The sequence below is a fragment of the Tamandua tetradactyla genome, chromosome 23, assembly GCF_023851605.1.
Source record: "Tamandua tetradactyla isolate mTamTet1 chromosome 23, mTamTet1.pri, whole genome shotgun sequence".
Taxonomy (NCBI): Eukaryota; Metazoa; Chordata; class Mammalia; order Pilosa; family Myrmecophagidae; genus Tamandua; species Tamandua tetradactyla.
In genome coordinates, this window is record NC_135349.1 from 50,372,390 (window position 1) to 50,389,599 (window position 17,210).

Consider the following 17,210-nt stretch of genomic DNA (forward strand, 5'->3'; position numbering starts at 1 on the left):
TGGGGCCGGGAATCGAACCGAGGTCCTCCGGCATAGCAGGCAAGCACTTTGCCCGCTGAGCCACCGCGGCCCGCCCTATAGTCGCCATTTTAATGGTACAATTCAGTGACATTATTTAGTTGTACCAAGTTGTGCTACCATTACCACCTTCCATTACTAAAACATTTTCATCACCCAAAATAGAATCTATTTACCCGTTAAGCAATAACAACCCAATGCCCTCATTTCCCCACCTCCTCGTAATTTCTAATCTGTTTTCTGTCTCTATGATGTACTTGATGTTCTATCATTATACATATGTATATACAAGATGAATTATAAGTTTACAGAAAAATCATGCTGAAAGTAAAGAGTTCTAATATACTACGTCTCTTATTTTTATTTTGTTTATGCATTTTTATTGTAAAAAAATTTAAAGATATTTAAAGAAGCTGTCCCTCTCAACTCTAATCTCAGATCCCACTTGTATACCAGAAGTAACCTTGTTTGTCTTTTCAGAAAATTTTCTATGCATCTGCACACTGTTAAAATATACACTATGGCAGGATTTTAAAAATATAGGACTATACAAGGGGATATTCTGTTATTTTCTTTATTCACGGAGCAGTCAGTGCTTAGAGACCTTTCCACGTCAGGGCATCTAGTCCTGCTTCATCATTCACTGATTTAACAGGCATCTGAGTGTGCACTGTGTGCCAGATCTGGTTCTAAGCACTGGGGCATGGCAGTAAACAAAAGATACGCAAATCCCTCCCTCTTGGAACTTACATTCTAAAATGGGGAGCATGTGACTTTCCTAATGCTGCCACAACAAATCATCACCAGCTGGGTGACCTGAAACATCAGAAATGTATTCTCTAAGTTCTGGAGGCCAGGAGTTCAAAGTCAAGGTGTTGGGAGGGCCATGTTTCTCTCTGATGGCTCAAGGAAAGGATCCTTCCTTGCCTCTTCCTAGCTGATGACCCTCCGATTCCTTGGCTTGTAGACGTGTCACTCTGCCTCCGTCATCACATGGCATTCTGCCTGTATGTCTCTATGTCCAAATTTCCCTCTCCTTACAAGGACAGTAGTCATTGGATTGGGGCCCACCCTAATCCACTATGAACTCAATCTGATTACATCTCCGAAGACCCTATTTCCAAATAAGGTCACATTCACGAGTACCAGGATTAGGCCTTGAGCATATCTTTTTGGAGGATGCAATTCAGCCCACAACAGGACAGACAATAAAAATAATAATAATTAAAATTTAATAAAACAGGGCAGGTTGGTAGAGAGGGTCAATGAGAGAACGGAGATTGCTATTCTGAAGTTGGGTGATGGAAAAAAGATCTGAAAGAGGCAAGGGCAGAAACCACATGAATATGTGGGGGAAGAGGGTTCCAAATGGAGAGGTCAAGTGCAAAGGGGGAGGTGGCTGCTATGCTTGGGGAATAGCAAGACTTGTGTAGCTGGAACTAAGTAGGTAGGTAATGGGCTGTAGAGATATCTGCTACTCCTCTTATTAACACCTTGCTTTAGTGTGGTATCCTTGTTATAGCTGACGAAAGAATATCATAATTATACTATTAACTGTAGTTCATAGCTTATAGGCTCACTGTGTTGCAGAGTTTGTTTTTTAAATTTTATTTCATTTTTTTCTAGTAATAGATATACAACCTAAGTTTTCCCCTTTTAGTGCATTCAGATATAGAATTAAGTGCTATTAATTATGTTCACAATTTTGTGCTACCATCACGATCTTTTCCTTAAATCAATTTACTTGAGAAATGAAAAAAGAAATTTACAAGAATTTACTTAAAAGGAAAAATTGTATATCTTTTTTGTAAGTGGGAAGCAAAATTATTTGTCATAGGTACAAGGTACAATGAACATAATAAAGATAAAATAGTGTTATTAAAATCCAGCTAGGAAGAGTTGCCTACCCAAATTTCTGATTCTCCTTTCTCTAAGATTAGCAAGAATTCAAAAGGTGCAAAGATTTGCACCAAATGGAGGCATTCTCTGTGATACAAAAAAGAAAACTGTCATCACTTTGATGATTCAGGGCTTGCTTTTCATTTATTTTTTTATTTTTTTTTGCATGGGCAGGCACAGGGAATTCTCTGGCATAGCAGGCGAGAACTCTGCCACTGTGCCACCATCACAGCACCCAGGACTTGCTTTATCAACACGAGGTCTTGGATCTCCTTCTCTTCTACTTCTCACCCTCACTTCAGGAAACACAGTTGTTTGGGGATGAGCTTTGTATTCAGAGGCAGAATTTCTGAGTTCAAGTTGAAATTCTGCTGCTCCTTTGGGGGTGCCTGGGATAGCCACTTGGCTTCTTTGCCCTTAAAAGGATCCTCCATCCCCAATTTCTAAGGTTATTTTGAAAGTTTGGAGAAAATGCACAAGCTGCAAATGTAGCTTATCATCTCATCACACTTCTCTTAGGGTTCTTGTTTTTTCCTCCCATTTTCTGCCTGAGACAGTTTATTTTCGTCTCTGGAGTTCCAACAGAACCCTTCTGACATGACCACTCTCTCCACATGTCCCTCCAAATTTCCAGTTGTCCAGGCTAGTCTGCATATACAGTGTTTACTCTTTGGGTACTTGTGGCCTCCAGAGGGAAGACTAATGAACAAGGAGGTCAACAAACCAAACAAGCAATGTCTTTCCTTTGAAGAGAAATCTATCTGCTTGTAGAGCACTAGGAGATATCAGGAATGCCTCATAAAGTTTGCTAAGCAAACAATAAAGTGAATCCTGCCCAAATATAATTAACAAAGGAGCCAGGCTAAAGGCAAACTCAGTTCCCTGGAGTGGTCAGAGCACACAGCCTCAATGCATTCCTTGTTTCCGATGAGTTTAAAGTTGATGGTCACAGGTAACAAGGAAAAAAAAAAAAGCTCAATTTGGGGGAAAGTAACACAAATAAGAGTAAAATCAGTAATAGTCATTAGAATAACCACCAATTATCAGGTGCCTGCTATGTATCAGACTTTCTACTCCTCTATCCTCATTACAAGATTTCCATTTCCATTTTGTAGAATAGAAAACAGGCTCAGAGAGATTAAGTGTCTTTCCCAAGACCAGACAGCTTCTAAGTAGCAAAGCCTGAATATAAACCCATATCTGTCTGGACCCAATCTCATTATAGAGATTGACCACGTTCAGAGAGTATATGTCAGGCAGCATGATGGTTCCTTACAGATGTCCATTGCCTAATTCCCAGAAGCTGTGGATGTTATCCTGTATGGCAAAAGGAACTTAGTGGCCATGATTAAGTTTACTGAGATGGGAAGATGGTGGATTATCTGCTCCCAAATCCTTACAAGTGGGAAGTAGGAAAGCCAGAGAATATGACAATGAAATCAGGGATCAGAGTCAGAGAGACATTGGAAGATGCTACGGTGCTGGCTCTGAAAATGGAAGCAGAAGCCATGAGCCAAGGAACGTGGGCAAAGAAACAGACTGTCCTTCCAAGCCCCCAGAAGAATGCAGCCCTACTGATGCTTTGATTTTAGCCCAGAGAGACCCATTTAAGGCTTCTGGCCTCCAGAACTGAAAGACAATACATGTGTCATTTTAAGTTACTAAGTCTATGGCAATATGTTATAGCAGCCATAGAAACCTTATACAGACAGGAAATATGAGCCTGTTCAGAGGCAGAAGAATGGAGCCACTAAAGAGAGAACAGAGCATTTTACCAATTATTGTGGCAGCCGCACAGTAACACGTAGCATGTGCCTGGAGCTGTTCCAAGTGCTTTGCATGTAGGAACTTTTAATTTCCTGCAGCATTCCTTTGAGGTTGGTTCCATAATCATCTTCTTTTACAGATGAGTTAACAAGGGTACTGAGTGATTGTCTGGGTACTGACTGAGTGATTGGCTAGAGACCGCAAGATAAGTTAGGGAGGTAGACAGGAAAATTAAACCACTCCTTCTGACCCCAAATCCTGCCCTCTTCACTACCAAAGGACCCCTCTTGGAGATTTGGGGAGGCAAACTCCTGGAAGATATGCTGCATTAGTTTCCAAGGGCTGCCAGAACATCTTACCACTCAGTAGATGGCTCAATATAAAAGAAATGTATTCTCCCACAGTTCGGGAGGCCATAAGCCCAAATTCAACGTGCCATGTTCCCTCAGAAATCTCTAGGGAAGCTCTTCCAGCTTTCGGTGGTTGCCAGCAATTGTTGGTATTCCTTGGCTTGTAGATGTATCACTCCAGTCTATGCGTCCTCCTAGGTCCTTCTCTCAGTGTCTCTCTTCTCATCCGCACAGCAGTTGCTGGATTTAGGACCCACCCTTATCCAGGATGAACTCACCTCAACTTAACTAATTATATTTACAAAGACCCTATTTTCAAATAATGTCACAGTCTAAGTTTCCAGAGGATGTGGATTTTAGGAGCACTATTCACCCCACTACAGATGAGACAGGATTCGTTAGCCTACTTCAACAATGATTCATCGAGGCTCTGTGCTATATCTGCCATGTGTATACATCATACTCTGTGCTATCAAAAGAGGTCTGGTTGGGGAAGCAGGTAAGAAAACAGGTCATACATTATAACCTGGAAATACCACAATGGAAGATGGGAAACAACAATGGGAAAGTCTAGCAGAGTCCTGGAAGAGCCTGGCAGTTTAAAAACAGTCAGAGGCTGGGTGGGGCAGGCTTGGGAAGACCCAAACTGCAAGAAGAGGGTCTTTCCTAGTGCGCAGTAGAGGAACCCTGAAGGGCTGGACCGGAGAAGATGGCATGCCAGGTCTCGGACAGCACAGTGCTGGGGGGAGAGAAGAGATGTGAGCTGTGGGGATGGATACACGAAGCTCTCCTGAGGACAGCTTGGGGCAGTGGTCATCAAAGCCAAGCCCACTGGCCATGGGATCAGGATAGGAGATAAATTGGTAACGTTTCCTTTCAACTTGTCACTACTGGCATTTGGGGCTGGGTTCTGCCTCATTTAAAGGAGGCAGTCTGGTGTAGAGTAGGATGTTCACCAACATCCTTGGCTCTACCACCAGATGCCAGGAGTGGCATCTTTCTCCCACTTGTGACAAGCAACGATGTCTCTGGACATCACCCAATGTCTCCTGGGGAGGGGGCAATCTATCCCTGGTTGAGAATCCCTGAAATAGAGAGATGAGATGCAGATATTAATCAGTTATTTTAAATTTAGGTCAGCTAATATTTATGGAGCAGCAACTCCAAGCCAGGTTCTGTGAGAGTGCCAAAAACTCAGAGATGAAGAAAGAACCTTCCCTGTCCTCAAGGAGCTCTACCTCTGTTGGAACAGCTGGTGAATACAGCTGATGAAGCCTTTCTATTTCGCTTCACAAGAAACAAACAAATAATTTAGTTTGAGGTGCTAGTGATCAATGAAAGGGAGGGGTAAGGGGTATGGTATATATAATTTTTTTTTCTGTTTTCATTTTATTTCTTTTTCTAAATAGATGCAAATGTTCCAAGAAATGATCATGATGATGAATATGCAACTATGTGATGATATTGTGAATTACTGATTATATATGTAGAACGGAATGATCAAAATAGGAATGTTTGTGTTTGTTAGGTGTTTTTTTTTTTGGTATTTAAAAGATAAAATAAATTTTAAAAAGGAATGTCATATAAATGGAAAAAAAAAGAAAAACAAACAAAAAAGTTTCTGGAGATTAGAGCCTGGCTATATAAGCCAACTTGATTCTTTTTATGCATACACTGTTATTTAAAATTATTTCAAAATAAAGCCTCATTTCCACAGGCCAGAGCCTATTTTCCCATAATTTTCTCCCAGCGTCGTTTACCCTGTATATTTAATGACTTTCGGTGTTATTACCGAGTTTTCAACAATCATTAGGTAGAGCCTGTAACATAATTGAATACAATTTTATTACTCTAGTGAACAGACATAAATATTTAATCCTTCTGCTCCCCATGACAACGTATATTTTTTGGACTAATAAATTGCTTTATTGGGTTGCCCACAGGAAGTACACCTTCTGCCAATTTGCTTCAACATTTTGTCCAATATATACATTACCGTTGCTTATAATCCTCCATGGGGCTTTTTAAATTTTTTTTAATGATAAAGCAAACTGCCATTCAAGATGAAAAGAGTAGGTGGGGTTTTGTTCACTGTTCCTGATTCTATGGGGTGGTTTCTCTGGCAAGAGGAAGCATGGGATTTCTGTAAATTAGTGCAGAAATTCCCTTCACCTGGGCGCCCACAAAGCTCATTCTGGAAACACAAGGGCAGAGTGAAGCATGGATGTCACTTCAGAGAAAGCATGTGCACATTTCCAGGGAGCAGCAGTCTAACCTTTCCAGGCAACAGCCATCTCACCTTGCCTGAGAGGCTGGGTTATAAACAGGTGGCCCTTGGCTGTTAACAACAAGCTGTGGAAATAGCATGCGTCCTAGGTAGGGCTGCCACGTCTAAGATACCACTTCTATCCATGGGGTACGAAGAAGCCTAATAATTTTGTGAAATTCTTTCTAATATGGATGATTAACCTGCTGTCTGTCTCTTTTCCCCTTTTGATGGTTATGGGGGAAGATGGCGTTAAAGGGGAAGGAATTTGAATACATACAAAATTCAGCCTGCTTGCTATACGAAAGTGTAGCCAACAACTTTCTTTTTTTTAAGTTACGGTCACATTAGTGATCTCAGGAGTAATGGCTAAGATACAAATGCTATTGAGTGAAAAAAAAAAAGGATGAATAAGTAGGGAATATACTGGACAAATGCAAAATGCTAATGGTTGAAAATAGTCTTATTGGATTTATTTTTTTAACAGCAATGACTCCCAGGGAAGAAAGCTACCCCCAGTTTATTAAGTACTTCAATTTTGTACAACTCGGAGGAATCTTCTAACTCTTTTTGCCATGCTAACAAACCCAGCACTTCTGATAGACTGGCTACCGCAAAGACTTCATCCCCACTGTTTTTGTTTATACGGCAAATTGTAGTTTTGTTGTCTGAGGGAATTGAGAGCAGGGGAATTTGCAGAAAAAGTGTAATAGAGAGAAACTCTACTAAACACAAAACAAAAACAATTCCACCCCAGCAAAATTAACCACTTTGACTTCCTTCCTCTCAAGCTTCCCACTTGTGGCTTCCACCAGGTAAGTGACCTTCCCAGCAGGGACAAAACAGCAGGTCTCTGGGCAGAGAAGACGCTGAGGAAAAGGGAAGGAGCAAAAGGAGATGCTTCCCCAAACAGTAATCAGGCCCCAAGATAGATGGTTTCATAAGCTTCCCACTCGAGCCACCACACAGAGAAAAGAGTTCAACAGTAGAAATCTCTGGAAATAAGAATCTACAACACACATGCATATGCGTAATTTATGTAGCATTCCAAGATGGTGCTTGAGAATACGCATGCACACACATACACACCCCACATGTATCTTTCATTTAGACTCTAAAAATTTCATGAGAAAGATCTGTACTGGTAGGTAGGGAGGAGGCAAATGAGAACACCCCGTTTTCCAAACTGGCTAAGTCCCCCATAGCATACCTGGTCCCTGCCCAGCTCAGGATGGAGCCTTTATATGCTGTATTGTGTGAGAGTGTGGTAGCCCTCTGGCATGCAGACCTCAGGTCTGTAAGGATGAACCCCCAAATGCCCAGCCTCCTTAATAACTAATCATCTTCCACGAATAGTTTGATCTAGGAGCTGTTCCTTTTCCAGCTGGTGACAGCCTCTCTATCATGGGTTGAATTGTGTTCCCCAAAAAGACCTGTTCATGTCCTAACTCATAGTCCTATGAATGTCAGCTTATTTGTAAATAGGGTCTTTGAAGATGTGATTAAGATGAGGCCAAACTGGATTAGGATGAGTCCTTATCCAATGAGCAGAGGAAACTTGGACAGTAGAGAGAGAGAGAGAGAGCTCATGAGAGCAAGGACCACGTGACAGAGGCAGAGACTGAGTCACTACAAACCAAGGAACACCATGGACTGCCACCATCTACCAGAAGCCAGGGGAGAGACATAGAAAGATTATTTTCTTTAAGAGAGAGCAGGGCTTTGCCATGATTTTAGAACTCCAGCCTCGAGAACCATGAGTCAAGAAAGGTCTGTTGTTTAACTAGTCTGTGTAGTTTGTCACAACAGCCCTGGCAAATGAAGACACTCTGAGTAATGAGCCCCCTAAGTTTATACCCTTTTGGAGATGCAGCCTCTTCTCATCTCTGACCTAGCAGCAGTGCCCCACAAAAGTACTCAGCCTTCTTCCTTCTACTTTTTACCTCTGCCATGCATACTTCCTCCCCTCTCCTCTGTGTTCTCTCTGCTGCCCTTGAAAACTTTCTAAAAGACATCTCTTTGTGTCTTAGGTGAAGAAACATCTTTACATCCAAAGGAAAAGGTAGACCTCAGTGATCTTTTGAAAATGTAAATGAGATCATGGAGCCCACCTCTTAGCTGGACTCCATGCTCTGTTTCCCACAGCCTTTACTGCCTAAGCACTAACATCCTTAACCCAGGCTGGATGGCCCTGGGCTTGGGTGCTGATGACCTCTCAGGCCATCTTTAGCCTTAATCTCTGCCATTCCCTCCTGACTCTGGCCATACTAGCCTCTGAATGGTGTGTGAAATGCTTTATAAGCCTTGGAGCAGCCAGACCTCTGTTCCAGCTGAAACTCTTCTCTCTTTTGGTGACAATGCTTACCCTACTTTTCACAGCTTCAGAGTCCTCTCCTCTGAGAAGTCCTCCCTGAAGTGTTGGCCAAGTTTCCTTTGAGGTAGAGCCTTAACCCACCCAAACCCCCAGTTCCTTCTCATTAAGATCACCCATCTCAATTGGAAGCTATATGTTAATCACGGCAATTACTTGGTGTCTTTCTCCCCAGCTACTTTGTAATCTCCATAACAGTATGGAGTAGAATTTATATCTTCAACACTTGACACAGTAGGTGCTCAAAAAATGCCTGGCAAAAGAATGAATGAATGAACAAATGGAAAAGAGACTGCAAAATCTTGTGGGCAACACTACAGCCCATATTGCATGTAAATTCCTCCTGCAGTGTTCTGAATGTGTGGTGGGTCGAGGGGGTCTTTTGAAACCTGACTTACATAGGAAATACTTCTCTCTACATCTTCTCAATATGTCCTTGAAGCCTTTTCTCTTGACTAAGCCAGCATTTCACTTGCTTGGCAAACACAGAACTACCAACAGAGTTTTACCATGAAACCCATATTAACTGTGAATGGCTTCTCAATGCTGACATAGAGCACACTTGTGAAACAAGAAGGGACTGCCAGCACAGAGATCTGAGGTCACACGGAGTTCCACAGATTGATTGCTAAGAGTTAAGATATCAAGAACCCTATAATTCAGAGCAATTAATATCTCAAGTGCTAAAACACCAAGTTTGGACACTCTTGGGTTTTGAGTTTGGCACCTAATTTTATGTAGACAGATATATGCAGACATCAAGTATGCAACTTTATATTTCCATATGTCAGATAAAGTACAATCTTAAGCACATTCTGAATAATTCATTCAGGCAAAGGTCTGATAAACAGATGTCGGTAACACAATGATTCTGAAGGTGCCATTTTTCTGACATGAAAAAAAAATCTCTGCCTAGAAGCCAGATGGCAAATAAACCCAGTTCATCACTTAGGCTCACACAGGGAAATCCAGCACATTTTTCATCAATTCCCACTTTATATTTAACATAGTAAATATAACAGTGAAGTATTATATCTCTTCTTTCTCAATCCATCTCATCCACAAGTGTTAATCTCTACTGGGTCTAGAGCAGTGTTTATTCCAAATAAGCAAATGAGCTTCCATGTAACAAATTATCTCTTTGCAGAAACAACAGAAAATTCTGTATGCTCAACTGTTTTAGTTTATTGAAGATTGCCAGAAACAGATTTTGCAAAAATGTCTATTTTTCCCCTCAGTCTCTCACAGCATAATTGAGCAGTGGAGCAATCCACTATGTATACAAAAGCTTGTCTGGATTTGCTCAAAGCAGACATGAACTTGCTGTTGTTCTGAGTTGAGGTTGTGGCTCAAAGATGAGTTCTGAGGGTTAGCCCCTTTAAGGTGCAATTTGACTTCCTAGACTCTTGGGTGCTGTCAACTCTGTAGGGATGCCCTGCTTAGTCTTGTGACTTTGGGCATTTCCAAGCTGAAAGATCTCTTGACTTGCAATGTTGTTAAAATAGGCCAAGGGACAGAGATGGACTTGGTAGAAGAGGTCAGATAGTGAGTCCACCATCATTGGATTAGAGTTGGATCTTTTCTCCGTACCTTCCTTCTTCCCTTATTTTCTTCTTTCCGTATGTAGTGATTGAATACCTCTGTTAGAGATTTTGGGACAGAAAAAGTACATGAGACCATCTGATGGGGAAGGCAAAGTCCATCAACAGACAATTTGCAACGAAGGGTGGTGAGTGTTAAGCTGCCAGGTATGGAGATGGTGGTCAGGACAATGAGCCAACCAAGCTAACCTTTATATACTTGCTGTGATAGAGCAAGCAAGAGACAAAAAGAGAACTGTTGGCTCCCCAGGGTTCCATTTTTCCCCACAGAATGGCACTGGGTGAAGTTCAGATGGATGCAGAACAGACAGGGAAATTTCTCACAGGCTGAGCCTGAAAGGTCGCACATAGGATTCCTGCCTGGAGCCAGAATTCTCAATGATCACAACATAAAAGCATGCAGTGGCCACACTGGGGATAGAGCACATGACTTTGCCTAATGCCAGTGGGTGGAAAGGATGTCAGGAAGACTTTTTGATCCTAATGAACCTTCCCAGGGAATTCTTAAATTGCATTCATTCATTTAATGAGTATTTTCAGGGGCACCCAGTAGGGAACCAGATACACAAGAGCACTTGCCCTCATGCAGCTTGTATGGGCAGGAAGGCAGGCTTTCAACCATGAACACATGTGAAATGGATAGTTATGCACTGCATTATGTGCTTTGAAAAAAGAGTTGACTACAGGAAGGTGCAAGGAGGATACTAGTTTACATTGAGGATAGGAAAGTAATTTTGGAAAATGTGATATTGATTCTGACCTCGAGGAATGAATGACCGTCAGCCATGAGGAGCGAGCATTTCAGGCAGAGGGAACAGCATGAGCGGGCTCACTTAACTCATTGGTAGAACTGGAGGAAGACCAGAATGGCTCAAAAATCATAAGTAAGAGAGAGCAGATGAGTGTTGAGAGATAAACAAGCGGCCATGCACAGGAGTTAGTTTCTGTCATAAGAACAACTAGAAACTGACTAAATTTTAAGTGGCAGACGAGGTAGTGGCAGCATGATCAGATTTGCATTTTGAAAAGATCCTGTCCCCAGTGGAAACGTGGATGGAAAAGAGCCCACAACAGGGTGGGTAGAAAGAGGCAGAGAGGATTCTGAGGTAATTCAAGGGGATATGATGACAACTCACACTAGGATATTAGTGGAGGAGTTGGGGAAAAAGAGACAAATTGAATATATATATTATTATTGCATATTTGAACCTGCTTAGGCAGCAAGTGAATTATGTCACTGATCTCTCCCAGTTCACCACACAGATTCAGTCTAAGAATAATAATATTGACAACAATAAAATAACACTAACAAAACAAAACTGAACCCACATAGAACGGTTCCATGCCAGGGATTATTCTAATAGTTTTATCAATATTAACTCATTTAATCCCTGCACACACCCTAAGAACTTTGTTTCACAAGTATCCTCATTTTATAAATGAGGAAACTAAAGCACAGAGACGTTAAATAATTTTGCTTAGGGTCATCCAGTTAACCATAATTCAAATGGCCAGAGCCACACATGGGCAGAGAAATCTCTCCCAGTGCTACATTTTCACCTGAATGCTTGTGTTATTAACTTACAAAATGCCAGTTCCTATGGTTCCCTATTGCAATTAGAGGTTTATATACTTCATATATGTAAGTACCACACAATTTGTTTAAAATAAAAATTGTGTGTGTGCATGCAATCTGTAGATATAATTTCATTTAATGCTTTGTTAGATGTATATTTTTATCATCCTCATTTTGCAGGTGAGAGAAAGTGAATCTCAGATTGCTTAATAGCTGTCCAAATTTTCACAGTTGTTAACAGATGGAGCTGAGTTTTACACTCGGGTCTCTCTGTCACCAATCTTTTCTCCATATATAAGATGGTGTAGCAAGCAACACCTGATAGAACAACAAATGATCATAAACTACTGACCGAAGACTGAAAAACTGCAGTGTTTCCATGGAGTCTTGGTGAGAACTGTGAACTGAGAGAGAACTAATGCCTAGGGCAGAAAATGAAGGGGCTGCGAAATAGAAAATGGAATTCAGGGAAGTCCACACACAAGCATGTGAGTGCACGCATGTACACACACACAAGATTTCTTCCAGAAATCCATTCAATCTTTCCAAATAGTCCATTTCTTTTTATGTTACCCCCAATGACATGAGCAGTTTATATGCTGTGTAGCTTTGATGGCAGAATTCGTGTTCTCTGTTTCCTTTGTGTCTGTGGTTTGTTTTTCAGTTTGTCACAATAAATCTTTCATATGGACTGAATTATGAGTTTTAAATAATTGATAGAACTGATTCCAAATGCTGCCTACAGCAGCCAATATAACCAGCTGAAGTGATGGGGGTTGGGGCATATTCAGTATGCTTACATTTTCCAGACTTCACCCCTATTCCTCATTGCTGGTCCTCTACATAAAAGGGAAGCTGCATTCTGAGATGTCATTGAGCAGATGGCAGCTTGGTTTCAGCCATCGATCATAGATGGATTAGGGTTTAGGGCTTTATTCCAATGGGGTGATCATGGCTTCAAACCCCATAATGGGCTGAGAGCACTCAATTATTACATGTGTTGTTGTAGGGCTGGATATATTCATTCAACTCACTTTTTATTGAATAGCTACTAAGTATCAAGCATGGGGTTAGCACCAAAAGCAGATATGGTCCCTTGCCCACATGATGGCCTGTAGTTTACTAAAGTGACAGATTTTGTTTTTTAAATCACAACCCAAATATAAAATCGTACCTGTTAAATACTACAAAGGGAGAGAAGCATGCTGTGAGTGCATATAGTAAGTGGGACCACCTGGTCAGAATTGGGGCACAGGAAGACGAAGACGTCAGGAGAGACTTGAAAGGACTGAGGGAATCTGGAAGGCTCTGTGCAAGGTTTGCTGATGAGTGATAAGCTTGAAACCTTTGGAGCTTGCATAAGCTTTGTTCAGGATTTTATCTTTTTCCTGGACGCACTGGGAAGCAATCAGTTTAGTGACACGTTCCGATCTATGTAAATTTTCTTGGCTATAGTTTAGTGGTTAAGAAGAGGGCTTTTGGAAAGAGCCAACTTGTGTTCCGATTTCCACTTTACTGTCCATCAGCGGTATCACCCTGGGCAAGTCATTTTTCAGTTTTAGTTTCCTTATATGCCAATTAGGAATGGTATGTACCCCATCTCTCTTCTCCTGGTGGGTCTCAGCACTCAGTCAGCGAATGGGTGGAAAGCTCAGTGCTTGGAGCACAGGACTCTGTTCAGGTGTGCTGCTGCTTTGCTGTCACCTCATTATCACTGTCATTTCCCTCTAGATGCTTTGCCAGCTGTCCCCACAGCCATAACGCCCTTTCTTTGCTTCCTTTCATTGAATGTATTTTTGAGAAAATAGCCTGAATCCCCTCTCCATCTCTCACCACTCTTGTACTGATTTCTGCATTAATGGCAATGTTTTCTACCCCATAAACTCATCTGGGCCTATGATCTCAAATACCCCCACATCCCTGACAGTTGCATAGCTTCGATCTCTTGAAACAATCAATAGAGCTAGTATTGACATAGAACTAATTATTTACCGAGCACTTTTCTAACAGAACCACAAGAACAGCACTTACATAGGATTATGCCCAAGCACTGTTCTCAGTGCTTTAGAAAGACCATTTCAAAATAACACAGGAGGATAAGGGCCATTTATGCTCTTTGTTTGACAGATGGGGAAACTGACACCATTGTCCATAGTCACACAGCTGGGAAGCAGCAGAGCTTGGATTTGAATCTGTCTTATGGTTCCAGAGGCTCACGGGTAAATCTCAATTAGGACACCCCTCAGGAGAGTTTATTCCTCTTTACCTGATACATAGTCCACCTGTGTGCATTCTCATGGGACTCCTTTAATTTTCTTTTATTTCCTCTCTCAGGCCTTCCTTTTTCCTCCTTCCCATAAAATATGGTATTCCCAGGGATCCATCACTTTGGGTCTTTTTAGAACTTATTTATTTTTTATTCTCTGAACATAGATTTGTCCTCTTGCCAATCACATGCAATTGCTTTGTAGAAATCACTGGAGGGATGGACAGCTTTTAAAGTAAATCCCCATTTATCCATGGAGGAGACAGAGATTTAGAGTAATTAATGAAGGCACAGAGGAATGGGGTAGACCAGTTGGTTCTCCCATCCCCTGCTATTCAGGGGAGAAAACATGACTCTGTATTTTCTTGGTAGCTACCCAGGGAAATATGGAAATTAAGAACCACTGGGATATATGGTTTCTGGGGATTAGACTTGTTCTTTGATTCCTGGAAGTTTATAAAAGTAGATGGTTTTGTTAACATATCTCAACCTCGCAGATATGGTGCTTCTCTGAACCCAATTTGCAAGGATGAAAGTACTAAGCTTTTTAAATGGCATTAGATTAATCTAGGATCTTTTTAAAAATGTTATCTACTGCCAGTACTTTCTTCAGGAAAATAATTTTATTTCTAACACATGGTACAATATACATCCAGTATGTATCTTGCACATGTATTCGCAAATGACTTAGAAATTGCAACATCTGCTTTGATATTTAAGCATGTACTAAAAATTATCTGAGTTGAGATATGAAAAATGGTTTTAGACAGACAACATTCTGAATATATGGGATCAGTCACAGAAGAATTTGCTTTAGTTATATTAGTTCCATAAATTTAAAGCTTTGAAAAGCTACTACTTTTGCAACTAATACTTCTAGATGAAAAGAGTGCAGCACCATTGGCTTGTATTGCAGAGAAATTTCATTAGTTTTGCTGGTGACCATGGATTCACGTCTGTTGGTAGCATGCAGGCAGAGTCACAGGGTGGTAGGAAGGCATCCACAATGGCTTTGCCAGTATTGGCTCACATTTGATGGCATGTCAAGCATCGCTGTGTTCATGCAACTGATTCCTCTTCCATCAGCTTTTATAGTCACTAATGCTCTCCAGTGGGCATGAATGCTTTTAATAACCCCAATCCCAAAGCCCTTATCTTTAAATTCTGCATTGAATGCAAACTTGTTCTCTGGTTTCCCATCAGGAAACCTGTACCTTCTAAACCAGTCCACAGGTCCTTCCAGGTAGCCAGGTTTCTGCCGTTTGACACCATCAATATCATAACTAGCTTTACCAGGATCATCCACATTACTGGATGCTTTTTTTTTAAACTAACTTTGCAGTCAGTTACCCTTTATCAAAATGCTCCAGACTCTCCCAATTAGGTCACCTCTTATACATATCTTACTTCCAATTAATACACAGTAACTGGCTAATTTTCACCAAAACAGCCAGTGTGTTCGTCCTTGTGTTCTGGCACTTCCCAATTTGAGGGATGGCCCCATAGTTCCTGATAATTCCTTTATAAGGGAACACATGTGCAACTTGACAGTTTTCTCTTGTACACATCTTGTTTAATTAGGTTTAAAGGGTCCTTTTGTAGCAATCTCCATTTTTGCATTAGACCGATGTGATGGTGCAATTATGATGTGGAACACATCCTTATCTGCATACATTGGAATGTCACGAAATGAATATACAGGTGATTGCTCTTTTTCTTTTTGAGAAAGATTTTGGACTCCATGGTGTAGGGAACAGTATGCTTCTTGCTGGTGAAGCCACTTCTGGCATGGGAGATGGATATTTTGTGTCACTGCCATGGACACGAAGTGTCCAGCCAGCATTTTTAAGATAGACATTTATACAGTTTGTGAAAAGTCTGCAATAGACTGACAATTTCAGTGGTGATTTTTAAAGACAGTCTTTGTTAGTTCTGAAAGGGTGTATGTTGCAAATTCTAGACAGAAAACATTAGGAAACACTGAGACACTTAGTTTTAGCTGAGTGAGCCACATGTTACTTATGAAACATCTATTTTGAGAACTGTGGCAGAGAATTTAACCTGACATTCTTATTCTGGTCTACTACTTCTGCTGATAAACAAAATAAAATTACAAACACAGGGGAAAATGGCTTTTAAGGACACTAGAAAAAAATAATGGGGTGCTTTATTTTATTGTTCATTGTAAACTGATGCACTCTTCTTTTTTTTTTTAAATGACTTAATTCATAAATAATTTAATGGTACCTAAGGTGTCAGTTTAAAGATTCACAAAATTGCATTTAGGACCCCACATATTGCCACTATTTCTAGAAATGCTTTCTGCCTTGGTGCATACTCTGGGAGTGCCTCTAGCTGCAGCAGACAGGGTGGTGTGGACAGAAACATGCAAGACTCTCAGGGCCCTAGACAAGAGGGGGCTCAGGAACTATCTGAGCAATGAACACTCAGAGCTGGAGACTAGCCAGTACCTGTGGCTGGAACAAAATAGATCCTTTTATATTCCAGAGTAATCTGGGCAGAAAATTAAAAAGTATTTGCAAAGTCCTCTTGAGGGACTGGGGGAAAAGTTAGAAATATTAAACTTTTCCACCTGTGGAAGACCTGATATTCTTACAAGCAATGGGGACTGGCAATTTGAAGGGCCAAGCTCTCGATCTTGGAACTTGCCCCTGTGAAACTTATTTCTGTAGAGGAGAAGCTAAGCCTACTTATGATTATGCCTCAGAATCAGCACCAGAGAACCTTTTTTGTTGCTCATGTGTGACCTCTCTCTCTAAGCCAACTTTCTAGGTGAATTCACTGCTCTCCCCACTATGTGGGACATGACTCCCAGGGGTGTAAAACTTCCTGGCAACGTGGGGCATGACTCCTGGAGATGAGCTTGGCCCTGGCAACATGGGAGTGAGAAAGTCCTCTTGACTAAAAAGGGGAAGAGAAATGAAACAAAATAAAATTTCAGTGGCTGAGAAGTCTCAAATAGAGTCCAGAAGTTATCCTGGAGGTTATTCTTATACATTATATAGATATCCCTTTTTAGTTTTTGATGGATTGGAACAGCTAGAGGAAAATATCTGAAACTGTTGAACTGTAATC

At 41.1% G+C, this 17,210-nt stretch overlaps 1 protein-coding gene and 1 pseudogene across 2 annotated transcripts in view; both read right to left on the bottom strand.

Annotated features, from left to right (window-relative positions):
• RBFOX1 (RNA binding fox-1 homolog 1) overlaps positions 1 to 17,210 on the bottom strand; it is a 2,222,576-nt gene that overhangs the window by 708,486 nt on the left and 1,496,880 nt on the right. The window lies entirely within an intron of this gene.
• On the bottom strand, positions 14,915 to 15,905 carry LOC143667813 (inorganic pyrophosphatase pseudogene; annotated as a pseudogene).